Genomic DNA, 18,062 nt, shown 5'->3' on the forward strand with positions numbered 1-18,062 from the left:
TGTGTTTACTCTGCAGGGATGAAGTATCTGGAGGATGACTTTAGAGATACCTAGGGGTACAGAGGCCCTCCCTATAAATGGGTGAACTGTGAACTCTCCTCAAGGGAGTAAATGCTTTGGGGAAAAACAATAATCTGTGAAGAATTTCTTTGTTACTAACAATATAATGTTCATTCGTGTACCTAGCCAAGCTCTCTATAGCCAATTTAAGTAACTTAGGGAGGGTTTCACATAGATCTTGAAATGGCAAAAGATTAAACGACTCAAGTTACACTCATACTAGAGGCTTAAAAGAAATTAGCTATCATCTACAACCATTGTCCATTCTCTTTGCTTAGATGAGGATGTGAATGAAGAAAGTAGTATCTCTAAGAGTGAAAGTCACCTATGCTAGCCCATCTTGATAACCAAAACCCAAAAACTCACAACTGAAAGAAATGCTTTTAGATTGTACTTCAATAGCACTGAGTAGAAGGATCGTGATGTCACTGAGAAATGGGTGAAAATGGAAGAGAAGGAAAGGTTATACTGATGAGAAGGAAGGAAGCTGTGAAAGAAAGAGGAAGTTATTATCCTGTATTTCTTCTGCAGATGAAAACAGCCCATCTTTATGGCTTACATTGCCACCAGTGGAATGTTCATTTAAAGGAAACAAAACAATTTAAAAAAAACTATAAAATTTCAAGTTCTGATTAATTGAAAACCATTTTATAGAGAAAAAAGGGCACTTTAAAGCCTCTCAAACTTGCTAATTAGGGGAATATGGTACAGGTTGGGGAGCAGAACTTTCACTTCACTGAGCCATGGGCAAGAAGAGCAAAGAAAACACCAAAACGGAGACTAGGGGTTGGGGAGGGCATGAAGGTAAGTACAGCAGGAAGGTGCTAGATATTTAGAAACTTTAAAGATATGGATGTTTATTTTTAGAGGGTATTCCACCTGAGTAAGATCTGTGTTAGAGCACAACACTCAAAAAATACATTTTTTATAACAATGGAATGAGGAATAAAGTCATTATTTAAAGGCTTTTATCTTTATAACTCTTCTAATGCTTCTTACAAGCTCAATACTTTTTTAAAAATTCTCCAAATTCTTCACAAAGAATCACATTTTAGAAAGTGTAGGATTTTTTTTTTTTAAACTGGAGGAAAATTGCTCTACAATGTTGTGTTGGTTTTTGCCATAACCTAGAGCCTCTTATACAAAAGTGTAGGGTCTTAACTGACACACACTCCAGTTTGAAAAGCAGCTGTAAAGAGCACTGAGCAAGAATTGAGAGACTCGGCTTCTCATTAGATCTCAGCCACCAAAATCTGTGTGATGTTGGAAAGGTCATCGACCTCCCGCTGTGTCAGTTTCTTCCTAACAACATAATGGATTTTAACACTAGAATTTTAAGAAATCTTCTAGCTCTATAATCCTAAGATTCTCTGAAAATAAAAGCAGATTGAAAGTAAAGGTCCCAGAAAAGTTAATTAACAACTTTTTGTGGTTGGCACTTTGGAGGGACAGTAATGTAATCTTTCTGAATATATCCATATATAAAAGAAATTTGAATTAATTTCTCCTATTCCCTAGATATTAAGCTCAACTATCTTCTTCTATAAGATAGGGAAGAGGTAGTATACGAAAAATTTTCCCCATATAGATGGGTATGTGGAGACCAAGTTCCCTGAGTCTCATAATTAAACCAGTAGCAGAAAATACCAATATATACTTCTCTAGATTTCCTATATACTCTGTTGCCCACAGTAAGCTAAGGAAGAAGAAAGGCTTAGAATCAGAGAAGGGCTGATCCCAGGATGAGTGTTTTGAGGATTATTTGCTGCTTGAGCATTTCTCGTGTAATAGACTTAGATACGGAGCATCAGTGCCCTGGTTTGAAACACAGCTGACCACTTACTAGCTCCTGTAGCTCCTGTGATCATCAGTAACTCGCTTCACTCTGCCTGAAATGCCCAGTGCTGCAATGGAGATAATAATCATATCTTGCTCATAGGTATTATTGTAAGGATTAATGAGCCAATGCATACAAAACTCAGAAAAATGTCAGGCAAATAGCTCACACTTTCTTAAATTATTATCATTATTGCTGTTGCTGTCATTGTTATATTTCCCCAGCAAAATAGCAAGTCCAGTAGAGAAACTATCATCCTAATATATGATTCCCAGAGTATTATCCTTAACATCAGTTTATACTTCTCTATTCCCAGCTACTATCCTTGGACTTGGAAGACTAAGATCAAGTTTAGGAACAAGTTTAGAGAGGAGGACAAGAACATCTGATTTCTACATGCTACCATCTCCTCCTGTTTTCCCCAGATTACAGTCCTATGTGATTGTTGATATATCACTACTATTAAATCTACCAGCTATTCTCAGAAGCCCTTCTTTCCAAAACACCTGGAAGTTTGCATGAATAATTTCTAACAAGCGCCATAGAAATTTGGGCTCCTGTAGCAGGACTCTGTTCACATCTCCAATAGCAATTTATCCATTGCATTGTAATTTTCAACTTGTGTTTTGGCCAGAGTAGAACAGACACTCTGATCCTCTTGAGGTCATGAAGCATGTCTCCTTTATACATCTCTCTAGTGCTTAGATTATTCCTAGCACACTAAGGTCTTTAATAAATGTTTATTGAATAAATAAATGAATGATTAAATCAATTTTAAGTGAATACATCAATGACTTATTAAGAAAAAATTGTCAAATACTTCCAAATCTAATTGTTTTATTAACTCATTTGATGTTTTTTTGATTCTGCTTCATGATTCCTGGCTTTGTTTCCTGGAGTCTTCTTTTAAGAATTCATCTCCAAGAATGTTCTCTGAGAGTAAGAATGGTTGATCCTGTAAGCAGGAGATGACTAAAGTATCTTCTCAGTCCCCTGCTGAGCCTTTAGTTATGAAGATCAAGCAAAAGGCATCGTTTGTCCAAGCCCATGCTTAAGATCTGGTCTATATGACCACCATGTTTTCCCTAAGACATTTCATTACTTGAGTCTTTCTGCTTCTTACCACTGTTCTCTGAGTATTTTACTTAATCATCCCCATCATTATATTCACCCCATGTCTCAAAAATATAGTGGTTTATGTAATTATTCCAGCACCATTTTCTACCTACCCATCAGAGGTGCCAGTCTTGGTGTAGTCAGGAACTATAGACGGGGGAGAAGGTGCCTCTTTCCCCATCCACAACAGAAAGCTTTGTCTTCTATATTTTGGTGTGTGTCAGTTCCTTCCCTGATGTAACAATGAGCTAACTACCACTGCAGGTTGTGACTAAGAAAACTGATTCTCTGGAGGCCAGGACCAGCCAGCTAGGAATCAAAACCCTGAGGGAATAATTTAAAAGTTGATGTGTATTTCACCCAAAAAGCATGGAAACACAATTTCTGAATTGCCCACCCAAGGAAAATGGCTAAGGATTAGAGGTGGAAAATGTTGTGATGTGTGATATGCCTTCTAGACTATGACATTCATTTCTAATTTCACTATCCTATAGTACTGTATCACTTAGAGATACTGGGTCATTAGGAAAACTGGGACCTGTCCAAACCGTTATTAATACTACATAATTTTCTTGAACAGTTTATCCATGTTTGCACTGAGGGCCTTAAATGATAATTCTATAACATTTCTAACTTTATTCAATGTCTTCGATATGTGTTTAGTATTAATCTATTCAATACTACTTGTCAGTCACTGTACTAGGCACCAGGTATACAATGATTAACAAGAGAGAAACTGCCCTCATTTCTCTAAATAAGTTGATTATGAATCCTTAAATACTTGTATCACTCACGCAGAAATGTTCTATGATAATTAACATTAGGTTCTATCTCAGTTTTATTCCATCAGCCTGATTGCTATCTCATCTTTCTCAGAATTTTTTCCCCAAATTATCTTCATATTTTACTCTCAATAACCATACCTGATGCTTGTGTAGTGAGGATAACAGAATTTTGTTTTAATTAAAAAAAAAAATACATTCTCACTGATCTGGGGATTCTTCCACAAACTGTTGAAGATTTAAACTGGAAATGAAAAGACACAGAGAGGGCTTAAAATATAATTTGTTCTGAATGGCCTCAAAGGACAAACAGAACAAACATGTATTTTTAGAGAGGTTAGACAGAGAAATTTTCAAAAACTTTGTTTTAAATAGTTGAAAAACACTTCACTTTCTTCCAAATTTTTACTAAAGGTACAGGAAGATACGAAATAATAAAAGTATCAGGTTACCTATAAATTCTGACAAAAATAAATGATCACAAAAATAGTAGAAAAAAAAAACATGCTTCTTTCCATCTTTTTTTTATTTTAGAAGACTTCCTAACTCCATTTCATTGGGCAAGTTAATATCTCTTAGAACTTAATTTTCCTTATCTGAGAACTAGAGATGCTAAGAACATATAGAATTGTTATAAAGTAAAATTGAAAAGCCATATGTCACCAGTCCAGCAGAGTCTGGTGCATATTAGAGGCATAAATTGTAACCATGACAATGAAAAAACAAAAGAAATAATGAGAGTGTCAATAAGACTTAAGATAATATATTCCAAATTCAAGTGAGAATAAACATTGATTAACAAGGAAACACTACCAAATTGACTGTGTTAAAAATCTACCTAAATTTTAGCATGTGGCACGCCCTAGGACTGCTTCATGAAATAGAGACCAGTTGAAGAATTCATGGCAGTTGCCCTGGACCAGAGAACCTGAGTCATCATCCTCTTTCTCTTCCAAATGTTCTTTGAAGGAAAAACAATCACAGTAACATAATTCCAGTAACAAATTAGGAAAAGTTAGAGGTAGATCATATCTAGTCTGTACAGGTATGGTGCCATAAGTGTAAGCTGTGGGAGGAAGGATTGTGACTGTAAGGCAGGCTGGAGGACTCATCTTTCTTGTGTCAGATTTGCTTAGTAATGAGGTCAGCAGTTGAGATAAGAGAAAGACAGATCAATAACAAAGTAGGAGTACTCAAATTTAAATCATGCCAGTCCCTGGAAACTGGACTAGTTGCCAAAGTTGGTTCTTCAGGTATATTTTTGAGAAGAAGGTTATAGAGACATCCAAGCAGGATATAGAGTCTAAGTACTTAAGTCCTTGTTTGAGATTGAATTAGAATAAAATAAGTAGTATGAGATTAATAGAAAAGCAATTGGGAACAATGGAAAAGAAAAGTGTGAAAGTTTAAACAAAAGACAATACATGTAGAAAAATGCTCTAAACAATTTTTTTATTAAAATGAAAGCTTTAGGCTTGCATCATTATACAAATAATTTAATTCCCACTTTTACAAACAGTATCTTTTATGTTGTTGCTTTGCTAAATATTCATACAAAGTTTGACTGACAAACATGAGAGTAGATATCCATTTTTATTTCTAATTATATTTGCAGACTCTAAAATTTGCAATATTTTAACCAACTTTAGCATGAAAATTAATAAGCAAAATATATGCCTAATTTAAAAAGCACAAAGGACTTATATGACTAAGTGACAATTTCCGCTAGAATACATGAATAACTTGAATAAACAGAAAGAGATAACATAGTCTTGAATAGACAAAAGTAATACTGAAAAATGATAATTTTTCTTAATATATAAACAGTACAAAGCATATTGAACATATTTTGGGGATACTAAAAGAATTATTCCAAACTTCAAATCTGAAAAGAAATATACTAAAAAATCAAGATATTTTGTAATGCAAAAAATAAACTTTCATGTGGCATTGTCATCAAAGTAGAAAGAACTATTAAAGGAATAATACAGTAACCTATCTGAGAAATAATAAAATTCATTAGTCAGCACAACAGATTTTGGCCTCAAATTAACTAGGAGATGACAAATAATTTGATGAGTTGTGTTGAAGCAGCTCGCTGACCACTTTTGAAAAAGTGAAATTGGATCTTGTGCCTTATGGTCCATGCTCGGTCACTGTAGTCTTGTCCAGCTCTGTGACCCTGTGGATGGAAGCCCGCCAGGTTCTCTGTCCCTGGAACTCTCCAGGCGAGAGCAATGGAGCAGGCTGCCACGCCTTCCTCCAGGTGATCTTCCCCACCCAGGGAAGGAACCTGAGGCTTCTGCATTCTGGTTGAGTGGCTCTGGTTCTTTGCAAAAATAAATGTTATAAACCATTGTAAGCAAGTAAAGCCTAACAGGAACAGCCTTCTGGAAACATTTAAGTGATGTTAAATATAGCAGAGGAAAATATTTATATTTCTTGAGTATAGTTCATGGATATTTTTTCATCATTAACTGTCTTACCACATTATTGACTCCCATTTGATTTTCTATTATGCTTAGACCTACAGTTCCTTTCTCCCAAATGTTTTCCTTCATAATTATCTTGTCCTTTTCCCCTCAGTCTCTCTCTCTCTCTCTGATCTCACACTGCTCACCCCCACATCAGAAATTCTCTTTGATATGAAAACACTTTAAGTATTAAATGGATAAATTAATTTTTGAGGCTAAAGATACAAGCAAGGAGTTAGCATTTTAGATTTGATGTCTAAAATTCCTAAGTAAACCTTTTAATATAATACATACAGATCAACTTTAAAAGAATAACATTCTACTTAATCAAGTGAGAATGACTCAGTTTCTAGTTTCTAAATTAGGTTGGAAGTTTCAATGCAATTAAAAATTAAGTTAATTTTAGTGACAGAACCACATATACATTGACTCCCTGGGTCACCAACAACCTATGCTTGTAAATTTACATTGGAAGAGTTTGAGTCCTAGTCTTTGACCTGCATGAAGAAGTTCAGCTTCACTTGCCAGTAAGGAATACATCAAACTGCACAGAGAAATAAATTGTCCTATGTATTGGACAGAATACCATACAACCCAAAGTATTTTACATAGGAAAGTACTTTGTCCTATGTGGTAGCTCAGATGGTAAAGAATCTGCCTACAATGCAGGAGACCTGGATTCAATCCCTGGGTCAGGAAGATTCCCTGGAGAAGGGAAGAGCTACCCACTCCAGTATTCTTGCTTGGAGAATTCCATGGACAGAGGAGTCTGGTGGGCTACAGTCTATGGGATGAAAAGAATCAGACATGACCAAACGACTAGCATACTCGTTTTGTGCTAAAGAGATGAAAAAATTTTAAATTACTGAAACTTCTATCATCCTTAATACTTTTGCCTTGAAAAGTGAAAGTGAAGTCACTCAGTTGTGTCCAACTCTTTGTGACCCCATGGACCGTAGCCCGCCAGGCTTCTCTGTCCATGGAATTTTCCAGGCAAGAATACTGAAGTGGGTTGCCATGCCCTCTTCCAAGGGATCATCCTGACCCAGGGATCAAGCCCGAGTCTCCTGCATTGCAGGTGGATTCTTTACCACTGAGCAGAAGGGGCTGATAATTGAATTGCTTTATTCTGATCCTAGAACCCACAAAATACATGAACTCTTAAATAAATGATGAAAGACAGAATGATAAATAGAAAGATGACAGACAATTGATAATGATAGTTTGATGATTACAGATGGACAGATAGATGATAGATGATAAATAGATCAGAGAAAGATAAACTTCTCATGAAAAAACAATTGCATTTAAAAAACAATTGTTCTCTTATGGTGTAAAATCCTTTGATAGGAAGATATGCTCTGTGTCCTTAAATCTTCAAACACTGACACTATAACAGTAAAGCCAACCTGTACTCAGTTATCACCAGCTGGTAAGATCATAAGGATTGAAAAATATTTAGATAATAAGAGAAAACACTTATATTGTACTTACTATGTGCCAGTTATTGCTCACATTTAATTCTCATACAAGTCTTATGAGATAGGCTGTCATCTTTATTCCCACTTTAGAGATGAGGAAACTGAAGACCAAAGAGAGGAAATAACTTGCCCAAGGTCATGGAGCTTGTGACTGGCATTACTACTTGAACCTAGGAAATGGGAACTCAACTTTTTAAAATCAATATTCATGCTTCTGGGGTTGATGGCATCAAAGTCACCATATCTTCTTTCTCATTGGAAAGTCTTAAACCTTCTGCATAGTCAAAATACTGTATCACTTTTTTGCTAATCATGAAGGGTTTATTTACGTTTTAATTATACATAATATTTGGAGAGAAAGACTACTGTTGCCACTGGCAAGATCATCACAACATACAAGTTGCTGTCCAACTTTGCTCAAATTTAATTTACAATGAGAATGCAATAGCAAGTGATGTGGTATTGATCACTAGTCTAGATATCATTTTTATTTGCCATGAACTGACAATCAAATAGAGGAGGTCCACTCGAAAACTTACAATCACAGTTCTCTGAGGTAAGGGTAAACAAGTCCAGGAGAGTCAGGAACACCTTTCCACACAAGGTCATCACTGAGTGGGATTTTGGAATGTGAATTAGAGCTAACCTGAAGATGATCCTGCAGGGTGTGGGCGCAGAAAAGTGGACAAGGCAGGAAGTGAATAGTGAATCGAATATATGATGCAAATATAGGATGTAAATCATCACAGCATCTTCTATGTCAACAAGCTTGATGTGATTCAGCACAGAATCCATGGATGGAAGTGTCAGGAATTGCGAATGAAAAGGAAGAGTTTCTCATGTCATAAAATAGCCTGTGAGTTAAGTTGAAGTGTTGGAATTTATTTTGGATGACTTGATTATAAGTAAAGATTCCCAGGGTAGGAGGACAGCAGGAACAGGAGGTGGTAAAGAACACTTGCTAAAAGAGGTCTGAAACCGAGTTTTCCTAGATTCAAATTCTACCTCTACTACAATTCTTGCTAGCACTATGACTTTAGGAAAGTTACTTAACTCCCTTTGCCTGTTTTTTCAAATGCAAAAGGTGGATAAGATTAATATATACCTCATAAGTATTGTAAAGATTACATATGTGTTCCATATAAAGCACTTATGTACATAGCACAGTGTTAAGCGAATATATAATTAGCATTACCTGTGACTGGAGGAAGGGAAGCCTGTACAGCAGCCAACTTAGGACACTAACCTTCTCACCGTGTCCATCTCCTAATTCCCATTTATATTCATTTCCAAACTTGTCAAAATCTTAGAAAATACATCTACTTCTGCAACAAACCTTTCAAATACATTTTTAGCTGAAATAAGAACAATGTTTTTCCAGTAGTCATGTATGGATGAGACTTGACCATAAATAAGGCTGAGTGCTGAAGAAGATAAATGTTTTTGAACTGTGGTGCTGGAGAAGACTCTTGAGAGTGCCTTGGACAGCAAGGAGATCAAACTGGTCAATCCTAAAGGAAATCAATCCTGAATATTCATTGGGAGGACTGATGCTGAAGCCGAAACTCTAATACTTTGGCTATCTGATACGAATAGCCAAATCATTAGAAAAGGCCCTGATGCTGGGAAAGATTGAAGTCAGGAGGAGAAAACAACAGAGAATGAAATGGTTTGATGGCATCATCGACTCAATGGATGTGAGTTTGAACAAGCTCCGGGAGATGGTGAAGGACAGCGAGGCCTGATGTGCTGCAGTCCATGGGGTCGCAAAGAGCTGGACACTACTGAGCAACTGAACAAAAAAGAACAATGTAGTTTATGTCCCTGCAAGGCTTTCTTTAGTAGTCAAGCAAGGATACCCAAAGATACTTATACAGCTGTTTCATTTTTCCTAAATAGTGACTATCTCAGCTTTATTTTGAATCTACCTCAGTAGCCCATGAAATTAATCCAAGTCTAAGGCTCAAGAGCCTTTCTACTATCTTCATTAGGGGAAAGAGCACAGAAATTGCAAAACGGCTTGACTCATAGCTCGGCTTCTTACAGGCTGTGTGATTTAAGATTGTCCTCACTTCTATTAACTTCAGTCCTCCTCTGTGAGAGAACAATTCCACAAATGCTGAGGATCAAGTCAATTAACAGATATAGAAACAATGTGATCTGCAAATCTAAGTCAAGATCATTTTCATGATGGAATTTCAGGAGCATCAGTATGAGACTGGTGCAAAGTCTACCTTTTCAGGAGCACTAGTATCAGACTAGGTCGAATTTGGCCTCTCCACAAAGATGCCAAAGGTATATAGGTATAGGTATAGGTAGCAGCAGCATAGGTATAATGGAATCTATGCTGCTATAGAAACAATGTTGCTACTATTCCACAGACCTACCTAAATCATTTCAAATAGAACAAATAGCAAGATTGCAACTCCCTAAAATTTTCTGAGAGAAAAGGCTGTCTTAGTTTCTCCTGTGAGCAATTTGCAAATGACAGAGACCAAACATTCTGGACCTTTTTCCTAACAGTAAGCTCCATCCCACAGCAAATTCTTTCTTTATACAATAGTGTCTAAACAAAAGTAGAGTTGAAACATCTGCAAATGAGTTAATGTAACACAGTGCAGACTATACACGCATTTCTGTATTTCACACAGCAGAAATATTTATTTGTCCTTTCACTTGGTAATTGCTCAATCTCAGATGGTAAAGAATTTGCCTGCAATGCAGGAGACCTGGGTTCAATTCCTGGGTCAGGAAGATCCCCTGGAAAAGGAAATGGCAACCCACTCCAGTATTCTTGATTGGAGAATACCATGGACAGAGGAGCCTGGCAGGCTACAGTCCATGTGGTCACAAAAGTCGGACATGACTTAGCAACTAAACAGTCACTTTGTAATTATTTATTGAGCATTTCTGGGACTGTGTTGTGAACATAAAAAGATGAATAAAAACCTATTCTTGACATAAAACCATTCATTTTAGAGTAATACCTTTAAAAGACTTTCTCAAAGCCTTATAGATTAATGTAAAATCTCAAATCTAAATGTAAAGATGGGGAAGGACAGGGAAGCCTGGAATGTTGCAGTCCATGGGGTTGCAAAGAGTGAGACACGACTGTGTGACTGAACAACAATAAGTAAAAATAATCTGAGAGGTCGCTTGACTTGCTTTATGCCACTTCTTTAACCACTGGTGAAACAAACGAAATGCAGAGAGGAAAATGAATTATCGAGGTTCCACTGTTAGTGGTGAAACTAGGACTAAACTCCAACTGAATAATAGGATAGACGCTTTAAACTGCAATAAACTTCTTCCTTAATTAACAGCATTACTAGAACAAAAATTACAAAGTGGATGAAGAATTTAAGATTTCCCTTTATGCATGAATATGATTTACATCAATAACATTACCTCTGTCTCTTTCACCAGTTGTTAACCTGGCATTCCAGGTAAAAACTTACTCTGGCTGTCTTCCTGAGTGTGGTCTCACGACATGGATTTGGACAACCTGAGATCTTCTTGGATCAATAAAATTTTCTGAGATAAAAATGTGACATATATCCAGATATCCACACTAAAAAACTGAGATCTGTATAGTGATGCTTCTTTTATGTATGTGCCACATTTCACAGAAAGGACTACCCCACAGCCTAAGATAAAGTCCTGAGTTTGATAATCTGTTTGTTTTTCTTCTCTCTCTTTCTCCCTTTCTTTCTCAAAGACAGAACTTCATGAGTTTAAAACCATGCCATAGCTTCTGATCTTGGTCTGCAAGAACTTCTTTCTATATTCCTGTCTGCCAAAAGAAAGAAACCATCAGCAATCTTGATGCCTCATCACAACCCTGAGGGAATTGTGGGGCCAGTGATTCGGTAGCAGCTGGAAAGACAAAGTACAAGTGTAATAACCTCTAAACCGCTCTGTATAAAACTATATTGAAGGCTACATGATAAATAACTAGGTAATAAGTACACAGGCCATTTCCACAGTTTTACACAATTTACTCAAAATCGGGGCAAGAGAAGGGAGAAGGTGATTCTCAGTATCACTGTATTGGTCCCTTTCTCAGCTATAAATATTTGCTTAGAAGACTAATAGAATATTTTACTTCATTTTAAAATTTGCAGAAGTTCTGGAAGATAAGCAAAGTGTTTAACAGCACTATGAACACAGTCCTATTAGTACATGAACCAGCTTCTTAGGGATCTGGGTCAGGGAGGCTTGACTCGAGTTGAGGGTTACACCACTAAAATTGAGTATAAAATTTACTCAGTGAATTACAGTGTGAACTTTCAGGTCGAGGCTAAAGTTCCGTGTGTTTGAATGGTACCACCATACACCATGAAAGATATAATAACCCAAATAACGTGAAAATGCACCTTGGCTAGTGATTTTTCTGAGGCAAAAAGCACTTACGTTGCAGCATAAAAAAAGTGTCTTTTGTTGTTGTGTCAACAGTTGATTGTTCTGTGATAGGGCTAGAGTAACGATAAAGGGGTGTTTAGTTAATGTAGCAGTATTGGTTGATTAGTGTGACAACTGTACCATAGTAATGTAAGAAAATAATGATAGAGGAAATGAAGTGGAGTATACAGAAACTGTCTGCACTGTCTTTGCAACTATTCTGTAAATTTCAAACTGCTGTGAAATTTTAAAAAAATACTTAGATTTTAAAAAGATGGTATAAAAGCCTTGAAAGTACTGAACACTGTTTAATATTCCAAATGTGATTATTTTTACCTAATTTTGAGTACACATATATCACCTAACATGAAATTTCCTAAATCAAAGCTAGTTGCAGTATGAATGAAGGAGTTATCAGGAGTTTTATTGTCATGTGGCAGGGGTCTAGGGTTAAAATCTCTAATTCCTCCTTATTTCCTTTGATTCTCTAGGGTCAAAAAATTGTAGAATCTTCTTTCAGCTTTTATTTCCCATTGAACAGAACAGTTAGCAATAATGTTAATATAACCAGTCAGTTTTTAGTAAGTTCTGACCACCTGTAGACACAATTTTTAGAACATTACAAGTCTTATTTTTTGTTATCATTTCAAGTTGTTTATTTGTTTAAGCTTCCTTAGAACCCTGTGGGACAGATACTATTATTTTCCTCATTGAACAACGAGATATAAAGAGGTTAAGTCACTTGTCCTCTGGTAAATGGTAGAGCTAGAACATGACGAAAATGTCCAACTCCGGCATCCACACTTCTCACATATCTACTCCCCCAGCCATCTGGGCTCACATATTGTCTTCAAATACTATTCACCTCCTCCTGGTGAATATTGAGAGCCTTTACAATTAGATATTTGGGTGACCTGTTGATGCCTGGGGGAACCCCCAAATAGCAAAATGACTACCACATTTCCAAGCACATAATAGACTTTCAGCAAAGAGCTGCTCAATCAATGAATGGATAATAAATTAATAATGAGTTCACAAAGGAATAATGAATGAATGAATATAAAAGGATCCAAAAATAGGATTTATTTATTAAAGGAACATCTGTCTGGAAATGTTTCCTCTAGATGAGGAGTAAACACTGTGATAGCACGCTGACTTCTTTTCCATAACACTGAATAATTTCTAGGGCTCTAAAAGGGAATAATTTGACCATAAGAAAGCTTCCGTTTCTCCCAAATAAATGACTCTGTAAAACTATATTGAAGATGACTTGGTAAATAGCTAATTAAAATTCAAATCATTCCTATATAGTTGTGCACAATTTGCTCAAAGTTGGCACAAGGTAAAGGGAAGGATGGTACTCAGAATTACTATTTTGGACCACTAATCCTACAACAACAAAGAAAACCTTGCTTTTCTTATTATTGGCTTCCTTACTTTATTTTTACTATTATTGACTCATTCACAAGGTGTTTAGAGCTAGGCCATAAATGTGCAGTCTTGGCTCCCACGTGTTCTGGAAATGTGAAGTCGAGAATCCTCCCATGACTTCACGGATCAGATTTGTCTTTGTCATCTCTCACTTATTTCAGTACCCAAAGGACTCCCAGAGCTTGAAAGAAGGGGCAGACCCAGCTTGAATATCTGTGGGACTTAAAGCAAGAGTACAAATAGAACCCATGTACCATGTCTAAAATCTATTGGTCATTTGTGAAATCTAACACAGGTACAAATGAACTTATCTACAAAATAGAAAAAGAGTTACAGAAAATAAATATCATTTCAAGGGAATAAAGGAGGGAATAGACTCGGAGAGCAGAGAAGGCAATGGCAACCCACTCCAGTACTCTTGCCTGGAGAATCCCAGGGACAGGGGAGCCTGGTGGGCTGCCGTCTATGGGGTCACGCAGAGTCGGACATGACTGACATGACTTAGCAGCAGAAGCAGACTGGGAGAGAGGGGAGATTTAATTGGGAGATTAGGATTGACATATAAATACTACTATACAAATATATAACTAATAAGGACCTAATGTATAACACAGGGAACTCTATTCATCACTCTCTAATGACCTATGTGGGAAAAGAATCAAAAAGAAGAGCGTGTATATGTATATGTATAACTGATTCACTTTGTTGTACAGCAGAAACTGACACAGCGTTGTAAATCAAATATAATCGGGAGGATAAGGGGAGGAGGGAGGTGGGAGGGGGGTTTGGGAGGGGGAACTCATGTACACCCGGGGTGGATTCATGTCAATGTCTGGCAAAACCAACCAATATAATATTGTAAAATAATTAGCCTCCAATAAAAATTAAAAAAAAATATCCAACAAATTTTAAAAAAAAACTATGAATCAAGGTAACAAAATTTAAATGAGTTTTAGTTTTATCATAGAAAATAATGTTCTCATACTCGTAACTAACTACTGGAAGGCCAGGTTCAAATTTAAAACCCATCAGACATGGCAGTATGGATATAGCAAGTTTTGGTTCTCAGTCCCCAGCCCACATTTTCTGGTTCCAAATCCCAATACAAGAGATCTCTCATGTATGAATGTTGATTCTGCAGCTCAGATGTCCAGGCTCTAGTCACACACTTTGCACTCACTGCCCTTCAGTCCGAAGGTGCACACAGAAACAGTGCTATGATTCAGCCTCAGGGAGGTAGACCTGTTTCAGCTCAGGCAAGCCAGCCATGGAAGTGGGCTTAGGGCATGTGAACTGTGAACTCTGTGTATGCATGCTTGCTAAGTCACTTCAGTTTTGTCTGACTCTTTGTGATCCTATGCAATGTAGCCCACCAGGTTCCTCTGTCCATGGGATTCTCCAGGCAAGAATACTGGAGGGGTTGCCGTTTCCTTCCCCAGGGGATTTCCCGACCCAGGGATCAGACCTGTTATCTTTTATGTCTCCTACTTTGGGAGGTGGGTTCTTACCACTAGCGTCACCTGAGAAGCCCTGTGAATTCTGTAGATAATATCAACCATGCATAGTCTGAAAAACAGAAATTTTATAAGGCTATTAATAAAACATTTTGGTGGTGCTAATGATAAAGAACCTATCTGCCAATAAGGAGACATACAGGACGTGGGTGGGTTCAATCCCTGGGTCAGAAAGATCCTCTGGGAAAGGTCATGGCGACCCAGCCCAGTGTTCCTGCTGGAGAGTCTCATGGACAAAGACTGGCCGGCTGCAGTCCACAGGGTCGCGAAGAGCCGGACACACTGAAGCAACCAGCGCTCAGCAGAGAGCTGATAACGCAAAGGCAGTATCCTGCTTTTCTGAATATCATACGTCCAGTTCCAGATATCAACAGGACTTTTAAAATGTGGTCAGAACACAGGAAATCACATGTTGGGTCATGTATGTCTGTGTGTACACATACACAATACATAAGACAACAGAAACTTTCTGATTGCCAAATTATCCCGTCTCAGAGCCCTAGAAACTATGACGCGTTATGGATAAGAAGTCAGCATGCCTTCACAGTGTTCACTCCTCATCTAGTAGAAACATTTCCAGGCAGGTGTTCCTTTCGTAAATAAATCCTATTTTTGGATCCTTTTATATTCATTCATTCATTATTCCTTTGTGAATTCACTAGTAATTTATTATCCATTCATTGATTGAGCAGCTCTTTGCTGAAAGCCTATTATGTGCTTGGAAATGTGGTAGTCATTTTGCCATTTGGGGGTTCCCCCAGGCATCAACAGGTCACCCAAATATCTAATTGTAAGGCTCTCACTATCCACTGGGGAAGGTGAATAGTATTTGAAGACAGTATGTGAGCGCAGATGCCTGGGGGAGTAGAACAGAGAGTGAGAAGTGTGGACGTTGGAGTTTGACATCCTCATCATGGTCCAGCTCCACTATTTACCAGAGGACAAGAGACTTAACCTCTCAATTATCTCTTTGTTCAATGAGGACAATAAAATAATAGTACCTTCCCCACAGGGTTCTCAGGAAAGTTAAACAAAATAACGCTTGTGATTTCCTAAGGCCTTCAACTTTCCTATGAAAGAGAGACATCAGCAAGAGGGGCTCTGGCAGTTATCTGATACGATAAGAAAGCCTGGAGCTTCATGTTCCCCCAATGTTCCTGCAATGTGCCTGGCTGACTGTCAGCACCACTTAGTCCCTCCTGTCAACTCATACACTACTCTGACTGGCAGTTTCCTCATGTCAGCCCTTCTGGATGTCTATGGTAGACAATAGTTCTCTGTGGAAATATCAGGGAGTGAAGGGAAAGAGGAGGGCGTAATCTGTACCAGGATGCCATGCACCCTCATTCATCCTGTTAAGAAATCACCGAAGTGGTAACTTTGTTCCTGGTCTTTGAGAATTCCTTCTGTAACCACACACACACACACACACACACACACACACACACATATAAACAGTTTCTTAAACATAAAGTCAGTAACTCCCAGCATAAAAATGAAAATCCAGTCTTTATTCCAATGTAAAGAAAACTCTTATATGATGAGGAGTGTTGCAAATTATCTAAAAAATCATGGTATTAGGTAGAATTTCAGACATTTTTTTCCTGAAGTATGCTTTTTAACTAAGTAATCAGAAAAGCCTCCCTATAGCAATTGGGAAATAAAGAAAACAAATATAAAAATATTCTTCAAAGTCCATCATTCTATTATTATTTAGTAAATAGAATAAATTCCTTCCATAGGCATAAAAAGTTGCAAAGAGCCTTATGTCATAGGTTTGTTATAGTTGTTTTATCGCTGTCATGTCTCACCCTTTGCGACCCTGTAGCCTTCCAGGATCCTCTATCTATGCGATTTCCGAGGCAAAATACTGGAGTGTGTTCCCATTTCCTTCTTCAGGGGATCTTCCTGACCCAGGGATCGAACCCACATCTCCTGCTTGGCAGGCAGATTTTGACCACTGAGTCACCTCAGTTCAGTTCAGTTCAGTTCAGTCGCTCAGTCGTGTCCGACTCTCCGCGACCCCATGAACCACAGCACGCCAGGCCTCCCTGTCCATCACCAACTCCCGGAGTACACTCAAACTCATGTCCACAGAGTCGGTGATGCCATCCAGCCATCTCATTCTCCGTCGTCCCCTTCTCCTCCCGCCCCCAACCTTTCCCAGCATCAGAGTCTTTTCCAGTGAGTCAACTCGTCGCATGAGTTGGCCAAAGTATTGCAGCTTCAAGATAATCTTAAATATAAATGTTCTGGTGAATATTTTTTTAAGGATCTGCTAGGTCTCACGATCCTATGCAGGTATAATTGAAATAAAGCAGTTAGTTCATCTGATTGTATTAATGCTCTTCCTGGGGAGAAAAAATATTAATTTAGACTTAATAAAGTTTCTAGCTTTCTTGGTTAATTATACTTTTTCTACATGATCTTGGGCAAGATATTATTTAACAAAATTGAGTTGGTAAAAACAAAGTTGAATAATATTACTTACTTTTCAAAGCACTTCTGGGCAGAGCAATATTTCCTCAATGGTAGGAACCAGGTAGGTGGGTGCTTTAAACCATAGTTCATTTCTTTCTCTTTTTCCTTTAGAGTTCAGAGCTCTTAAACATTGTGAACAGTTAAAGAACAATCTTATCAATTCTCTCCCAATAATTCAGCTAAAAGAAAAACTCTAGGTGAAATGGAATGCCTCTTCTAAAGAATTCTCTATAGCAGAATGCTGAGAGCTTCCCTCACTCCAGCACCCTTAGACTTTCTTTCCTTTACACATAAATTTCATTAAGAGCTTATGTTCAATCAAACGAGTTTTTCAACTGCATTTCTAAAAATTGGCACAATGCACAACGTAGCTCCTGGGTGAACACTAATACGCAGGCTAGTTTGTGATGTTTTCAAGATTTGTTGTGGACAAGACAAAAGGGATTCACATTGCCTTGGACTCTGATGAGACCTCAGAAGGAACT

The sequence above is a fragment of the Moschus berezovskii genome, chromosome 9, assembly GCF_049115385.1.
Source record: "Moschus berezovskii isolate FMDL1 chromosome 9, NW_MosBer_1.0, whole genome shotgun sequence".
In the NCBI taxonomy this organism is placed as follows: Eukaryota; Metazoa; Chordata; class Mammalia; order Artiodactyla; family Moschidae; genus Moschus; species Moschus berezovskii.